Raw genomic sequence first — 8,992 nt, forward strand, 5'->3', positions numbered from 1 at the left:
CTCCTTACTGATATCATTGAGTCTAACAAAAATCAACGTGTATGTGATGTCTTGCTTTGGCAAACCCATCAACATACTTTAATGTGTATGTGATGTCTTGATTTGGCAAACCCATCAACATACTTAAGTTCCTAGGTAGAAAGTGATGCCTAGCTTTGGCATAGCCCACCACTATACACATTAGTTCCATAAGTGTTATTTTGGAATGGCAAGTTGTACTCAATATTACATACGTGCAGCAAGCCTCGCAAGCAATGGGGGCTGCTGGTGCACTTATGTGCGGCTGGTGTTGTTAGCATTGCTAGCGTGCTAGCATGCGCATGCAAGCATGCGACACCCCACACTAGCCAGCGCTGCTAGTAGCCTCAGCTTGGTGCGGCGCACATGATAGCAGCCATGCCCCTAGCACTTAGTTTGCTCGGGGAATTATGATGCTAGGGGTATTTATAACTTGTTAATTTCTTTATTTTCACCGTCTTGTCATGTTATTTATCCGACTCGACTTGCGACGCTCAGTCTCGACACTCCTAGGTCGATATCTGACGTCTATGCTCATAATACTCGAGTGACTCATTAATTCCTTTCGGATTAATTCGTCATTACGGATTGTTTATTTGCTTGGCTGTGACCCAAAGGGTTTAGTCAAATCAAGATTAAGTTGTAATATTAATTATACATTAGTATTACTTGTCGGAAGTGGCCTCTAGCTAGGCATTCCGATCACTTGACCTCACAGAATAATTAGCTTTCTAATCATTCCAAACTCTCTATCGGAATAATACACTTAGCTTGTTTGAAGGACACCATTCCTATCATAGTTAGTGTGATACATGACTCATACATAGGTGCCACCTTGACATATCATGAGAACTCTTGTAGAAAAGTTTCCTGCAGACAATCCAAACATTAGGCATGTCTACAACTGCAGAAGTCCAATTCATAGTTTATCCCAAACCCTTTTTAGTTCATTTCGTATTATTTATTAATTGAGCTCGATTAATAAATAATAAGCCTAAATAAGCCCGGAACTTTAAAACGACACCTAAAATCACCGTGCTTAATTATTAGAAATTAGGTTTAAAATGAATCCAGACTTTTTAAGCAAAACTGTACACCGTGTCACGGTGCCCAATACCGAGTCACAGTGGCCACTTGCGTGTCACGGTACACACACCGTGATATGGTGCTCAGCTAGGGCTTTTCCATAGCGCTTATCACTTTTAGGGTTTCGTGGAACACCCTGCTCATTTCCTCTATAAATACATGCCCTGCTCATTTCCTCGGTTTATGGCAGAAAATCATTCTCTCTTCTCTCTTCTCTCTTCTCTCTTCTATGCTCTAGCCTAAACATTAGCCTACCTTATTCTTCCACAATACTTCCCTTAAGCACTCCAAGGAGTTCGTACTTTACCTGCAGCTATACAAAACGAGTGTCTTCTCGACGCTTAAGCCTCGACGCTTAGGCATCAGCGTTAGGTGATAAATACAATATGCGTGTCTTCTCGACGCCGACATTTATTTTCGATATAAATAAGCGTCGAGAACAACACATGCAGGGCTCGTGAGTGCAATTTGCTCATTCCACAGTTTCAAAATTTTGGAAAACATAAAACCGCCCACATAAACAAAACTTGAAAACCCTTTCACTTCTCACATCTTAACCCTAACTATTTATCTCTCCTCCATCGTACTAAATTCTTCAAAGTGATTCAGAAAATCATGGATTTTAATTTCGGGTCTTCAATTCGTTCCCCTTGCACTGCTCATAAATAATTTTGCTTGCTTAATTTTCTCTACTTGTAAGCTTTCAATGGTGTTTAATTTCGTCTTCTTTTTGCCCATAGAATTGAGGTACTTCCTTTCCTGTTGTCTTAAATTTTCTTTGAATTGAGTCCTGTAGATTGTTTGTAGAGTTTTTTACACAATAATTTTAAGAAATTATGGTCTGAAATGGGTTAGATTCATGAGAAACAGATATTTTAGGGTTTTGTTATGTATATTTATTATGTTCGATTTTTTTCTACTGTTCAATTAATATTCTGGAAAACTAATCTTCTTTTATTTTATGTTTGAACAAAGCAACACTTTATTTTGATTGTGTTAAACTTTTTTGAGGTTCTATTTTGCAGTTTTTAGGTAAAACTCTTATTTTACATATATTTATGTTCTCTAAATTCAAATAGTCTACATATTTATATGATTTTGCATTAATTTTTTCCAAGGAGGAGAATTTGAAATCAATCGGCAATGATAAAGGACTTTAAGTTTTTGAATCATGAGAGATTAGTGGATGGTTTTGAAACAAATGGCAAATTTTGTTCAAAAGTTGTTTAAACTAAGTTAGCGGATTATGTTTAAATTATCATTTTGCTTGATTGCTATGTATACGTGATGAACAAGGATTCAAGGAACAAGGGGTATTATAGTTGAATAAAACAAGGAAATTGCATGCATCTCAGCATTCAATAATTGATGGAGAGAAAGTGAGAAAGGTTACTATTGAGGAATGTAGTGCGCGGTGAGGAAGGGGAGGATATGTGCTATAATTGTACTTCTAGTGTAACTTGGTGAAGTAGATTATTTAGTTATGGATTGGATTGGCTTAATATAGATGTCTCATAAAAAAAATTATTTTCACTATGGATATAAGAATTCTTTTGTTAGTGAGGTTTTGGTACTGAGTGAAAAAAGATATCTAAACGGTAAATTATGGATCAAGTTGTATAAGTTGTATATTTAATCTGATACCACTTTTTAGCCTTTTCTAATGGGTAATTTTTTTCTTTGATGTAGTTTAATTGATGAATATTTCAACTTTTTAGAGGTAAAAATAAACGAATTAAGTGATGAAATAGTCGACAACAGTGAATGCCCATTATTTAATGGCACCAAATAGTTTAAAAGCAATTACTAATATGTTCTCCCTCTGTCCCAGTTTACTTGCAACATTTTGGCTGGACACGGTTGTCGATGCACATGTTTGACCGTTGATATCTTTTATTATATATTTATATAAGTTATAAAAAGTTTATATTAAGAAACTATACATTAAAATAGACCCAACAACATCTTACATGATTACATTGATTTTCATATACTAATTAAAAAAGATGGTCAAAGGGAGATGTGTGAATAGTGCAAAAAGTCAAACCGTTGTGAGTAATTTAGGACGAAGGGAGTATTTTTTTCTTTATTACATTCATCGTTTACTTTTCAGGATCATATTTGTTATAAAAGGACTTGCGCTAGAACTCTAAATATCTCTCACATCTTTGTTTGAGTTATAACATGTATTATCTTTTCAAGTCTTTAAAGGTTACATTGTTGATGCTCGGTTTTTGAATGGAACTAACTTTACTGGAATTGTATTCTCTATCTGTGGATATAATCTAGATGTTTGTTATTGGTTTGATGTTGTGCTAGTTATTAGACAGTCTATGATATTGAGGAGTGTATAGATGGGATCCATCTTTTGATGCTCTTAACTATTTACTATACTCTGGTGTAATTTGATTTTTTATCATTCTTATACCCCTTATACCATATTCTATTTCTTGTGCATTTTAATACTCTATGCGATGATTGACTTATCAGGTCATGTTGTTGACATTATTGCAGTCCCTCTGTGGAAATTTGATTGATTTATCTTGTCATGCTCTTGACAGTTCTCATGCCTCTTAGCATTATATCCACACTAAACACTCTATACAATTTGTCTATAATTTTTTAATTGATGGAGTTGCTCTGATGTGCTTCATTGAATTAGTTGTTTCTTTTCTTTGGCAAGATGACTTGACTACAACACTGGTACAACAATGTTGCCAGTCCCAGTTTACTATTCAGAGAATCATTGAGATTCCTGGTGATAATGAGGCAAAGTAGTCTTTTTTATCCTCTAAAGTTTAGAAATTAAATGGAGTGTGTAAAACTTAAATGGAAGTAGCCTTTTTATTCTAGCTCGAGTCTTGAGATACATGAAGGGTGAAGGACCATATTGCAACTTAAGAGTTCCCTTCATACAATAATTTTCTTATAAATTTGTACACTAAGATACATTGCTAAAGTTCTTTTGAAAAGTAAACTTACATATTCACTTGTGCTTACTTTTATCTGTGTCATTACTTAATTTTCTTGCTTGTTAATTTTCCTGCCATTATTAACATGAGAACTGCTCTAATGTGACCCATTTTGACTTGTTATTTGAGTGAAAAACCTTTGTTAGCTTCTAATAATACCTATTTCCAGACTTCCTATTTTTTCTCACTTGCACATTATTTTATGTTTCAGGTTCCCGTGAATAATGTTGAAATGTAAGGCGATTTACGAAATGTACTGATGAAAAGGATCGTTCTTGCTGCCTTGCATTTCTGGATTAACTCCTGGCGTGATTCAAGGTGCATTAATCTTAATATTTCGCTATTTTATTGTTTGATGTCTCACTCTTATAAATCTATTCTTGTGGTTATCTTAGAAATGTTGTCATTACTGAGAATTTTTTTTTAATTTGAAAATTTATGCTAGTGTTAGTGACTGTGTTACTACAAGATGTGGGTGAGCTCTTTAATCTTTATGCTCCTGATTCTATGCATTTGCATTGCTCTTTAACTTCTTCATTACCGCATGGGGTGCCACATTAAGCTCTAGGTAAAGCATATGAGCAATGCTTCTTTAATCAAGGTTCTAGTGCTTGCTTTAGAGTTAGAAAGGATTTGATTTGTTACTGGCCTGGTTATGTCAAATGTATACTTTACTTAAAATTTAAATCAGCATGTTGCTTCTTATGCATTTTGTACTATATATACTGATCTTTGGGTTTAGTCTTTTTTTTTTTTTTTTTTTTTTTTTTTTTTTTTTTTTTTTTTTTTTTTTTGCTTTATATGTCTAATTGTATCTAGTCAATGTCCTTTTAGATTATCTTTATTTTAGGCTAATGTTTGAAATTTTGTTTATTTTTTGTGTGATAAGTCATATGGAAGCATCTTAAGCTACTACTCTTTATATTAAAATTAAAACTAGTAGGTGAAAGCTTAAGAATTCTATAATTAACTTGGACACTTTTTATTATTTTACTTTTGTAGAGATTAAGAAAATTAAAATTTTCTATATAATGCTAGACATTGATATAAATTTTTTTGGATCTCAAACTCTACTGTGTATATAACCTTACATTAGATCCACTACTACATAAGGGTAAAATTGATTTCAGCTAGGATTGCAGTCCATTAACTATCTTTAAAGCTCTGATTTTGTTAGTGTAGTATATAATATATGATTGATGTTCTGTTGGGACTATAATCCACTAACTAATACAATGTTTTACTCGACTAACAAAAATATATGGCAAAATTTTAACTTCTAGCTTTGACATGCTTGTTATTGGTGAAGGATATTATTGTGATTATTTTATGTCCCAGACTATGTACGTCAAAGTTATTAATCAAGTGGTTCGATGAAGACATAGTAGCTCCAAATTAAATTCGATTGTGAGAAGCAGCAATTTTTTCGACAAAGGTGGAGAATTACAATCAAACATTTGTATTTAATGTCAGTTGTTTAAGAGAATAATATGGATTATTATACATAAAATGTATTTGTACTTTTCTTTTATCATTCTAGCTTGATTACATTAATAGTGTCAGAATATAATAAGTTGTACTCTTCTTGGATTATGAATAAAATTTAATTAGAGTAAAAATGTCTTTTGATTTTTTCAACTCTTACATGGAATATGTTTGCTAGTTATATTTATTTTTAGTTAATAAATTAAATTTTATTTTTGCTGAAAAAAATATTCTACACATTGGATATTTTATACATAATTTGGACTTGAAACAGCGTCGCCAAGTTTTAAAATATAGACATTAAAAAGCGTTAATAAAATATAGGACATATAACATATATATAACTAATGTCACAAAAAAAGCGTCGTAATTATGTGATTATAGACAAGAAAAGGCGTTGCCAAATCTAAGAAAGTGCGCGAACTGACACATATTTTGACACTTTGTATAGAAATTTGGACAATAAAAAGCGTCGAGAATTACGACACTTTTTGGCGTCCAGCAAATTTCTCGACTCACTTATTTGCGACGCTTTTTATAAGCGTCGAGAAAAATATTTTCGACGCTTTTTTGTGTCGAAAATAAGCCTTAAAAGCGTCTAAAAAGCATAGAAATTCTAGTAGTATATTGTAGTTCTATAATTAAGCCAACGCGTGAAAGGTATAATTGTTTAAGGGTTTGGCCCCTAACCAATTTTAATTTAATTTAATTTCAATTGTTGTTTATTAATTTCCTTGAAATTTTGTTGTTTATTAATTTCCTTTAAATTAATTACGCGTTTATTATTTTATAGTTGCAAGCAAGCAAAATCAAAGTAAGGAATCATGTTCCTTTTGTTCCTATTATTTTTCTAGCGATTTTTATTATGTTTATCATATATTAATTGTTGGATTTATTGTTGAATTGCTTCCAATATTAATATTGATTTTATTATATTTATTGATCACCATATTACATGTTAAAGGGAATATGTAATTGAAAATCACGACTAATAAGATAATTTGGACAACAGGTTTAGGTTCCTTTTTAATCTTGTTGTTAAATTAAGTGATCAAAAATATTTTAGAATTATGGGTGCATTAATGTTCAACAAATTTAGCATAATAATAGTTTGGAGTGAATTGAATTTTTTGTTAGTATGACTTTTAGATCGCAGGAATTGCTTTTCACTATAAGAATTAAGTAGAGGTCAATACAGGCGAATGTGGCTCCATGATTCACTTCGTATGATCATCTCCGATCCTCCTTCTGTGGTTCCAAACCATACGGAGTTAGTAATCTCATGGATTATGAATGGGGTGTAACCTTCACGGATCAATCATTATTGCCTTTTGTTGTTCCTTGTTCGCGGTTCCTTTTGTAATCCGTGGACGGTTTACAAGTTCCTTAATTAAAAACATGTTGGCGGCTCCCTACTTTATTTTTCTCTAATCGTTGTCCCTAATTGTATATGTCGATTCCCACTTCCTATGAGTGTCAAGAACATTCGCAACATGCTTAATGTAGGCGCACTTCAAGCGACGCCTACGGAAATTGTTATGATGCCCTCCTTTTTGAATGGTACAGTGTATACATTGACGTTAATGGGTCCATTAGTTTGTGAACCATGGTTGGTGGATGGTGAAAAAAAACCTTTGTAGGGAATATTTCAAGAATCCCACACTAGAGCCCCACTGTGATCATACACTTTAGCATGGTGGCGTCCAAAGGGAAGGAAGCTAGAGTAAAGGAGTTGCCAACAAGTTTTAGGAACTTGTAAACCGTTCACAGGGTGAAGGTTACACCCCTTAAAAATCCAGGAGATTGTTAACTCCAATATGTCTGGAACCATGACTGGAAGTTCGGGGATGAAGGTACAAATCCAATCTAAAAGAGATTAAACTTGCCCTAATAATAGGCCTCTACTTTATTTTTCTCGTATTCATGTGCGCTTTTTTACTAACATGCAATCATTAGATTAACCCTAAACCCGTTTAGTCTACTTTGGTTTAATATTAATGCAAAACAAGTCTATTATTGGCGATCACTTGAATTATAACCATATTATCCTAAACAATATTATTAATTATCTTTTTAAGCAGTTTACAAGTACAAATTCCCTTTAAACATGCATAAAATGCGTGATCAAGCAATAATAATAATAAATATAATATCAAGCAACATAATAAAAATCATCAACATAATTGTTTTGGGTGTTTTTGTCCCTCGGGAGAGTTACGTCACGAAGTCTGGTCCGGCTGAGTTGTACCTGCAAAACAACGGAGACTCCGGGTGGTAGGAGCTCCGCCTCCGACGATCAAGTTAGTAACTTGAAAGGGAATAAAGAGTACGGAAATTTAAGTGGGGATCTGCTTGGATTCCAAGCTCAGGTGTTTCTCTGATGTGACAGAATGTAGGTGTAATAAATGATTGAACGTGTCCCCAAAATGGGGAAATATCTCCCTATTTATAGGGTCATTGGAGAATGTGCCCCCATCTAGGTCACTTGACCTAGATTTTAGTGGGCTGCGCCGTTTTACGGCGCTTCTTGGGATTTGGGCCCTTGAAGGCCGCCATTTCAGAGGTTTATCCAAGGGGGGGCCATGTTTCAAGAGGATATTAGGCCACATGGGCCATCCTGAACTCGACACGTGGCCTCCTCTCATTGGTTCACGTGTCTAGGGTATTTTTACCCTAAACATTTGCCCCTCACAGGGGTCACGTGCGTATCACGTAAGGCTTGTGACACGTGTCCACCTTTCTAAGGTGAACAGTAACGGGTAGTAAAATTTGAATTTCAAATCAAAGTTTCCCCCCGCTTTTACCTTCTATAAATAGAAGTTTACCCCCCCCCCCTTTCTCTCACCTTACGCTCATTTTGACTTTTTAGAGAAAGAAAGAGAGAGCTTCTAGAGAGAAATTCTCTGCCTCCGTCTGCATCAAAGCAGTTTCAAGTTTCCGTGTGCTAGAAGTTCACACCCGGTTTACTTGCTGTAGCGGTTTTCAGATTAATCAGAGTTAAAGTAAGGTAACAGCCTGTACCATTTTAGCTTTTCTCCTTTTCAACTTGAATACAATTTTTTCTCAGCCCGTATACCTAGTTTTTTAGAAAATATAAATGAGTTCTCAATCTACTCACTCGGCACGGCCTAGGACACTCAGCCGGTCCCCCGGAATAGCTGAGTCTAGAACAGGGGGTGCCTTTTTTTGGACTGTAGGAACCGATATGCTCATCTCCGAATTCCTCCCTCTCTGTGTCTGTGCAAGATACAATGGCTAGAACGAAACAGACAGCCAGACGGTCTAGGAGCCGACGCACTATAGAAGTGTCAGCCGATGAGGTTGTTCCCGACGGGGAACATAGGGATTTGGAGGAAAGTGGTTCCGATGAAGAGGCTCCCTCTACTTCCGAGATCTCGGGGGTACGAGAGGTAGACGGCGAGGGAGCCGCC

The 8,992-nt window shown here is 34.9% G+C and overlaps 1 long non-coding RNA gene across 1 annotated transcript; it reads left to right on the forward strand.

Annotated features, from left to right (window-relative positions):
- Positions 1-1,580: 1,580 nt before the first annotated feature.
- Positions 1,581-5,695, forward strand: LOC145613397 (uncharacterized). The gene is made up of 2 exons (XR_014106935.1): positions 1,581-1,851; positions 4,288-5,695. It is a non-coding gene; the product is annotated as an uncharacterized LOC145613397 (long non-coding RNA).
- Positions 5,696-8,992: the final 3,297 nt, after the last annotated feature.

This window comes from Chenopodium album, chromosome 3, assembly GCF_948465745.1.
Source record: "Chenopodium album chromosome 3, dcCheAlbu1.1, whole genome shotgun sequence".
Taxonomy (NCBI): domain Eukaryota; kingdom Viridiplantae; phylum Streptophyta; class Magnoliopsida; order Caryophyllales; family Amaranthaceae; genus Chenopodium; species Chenopodium album.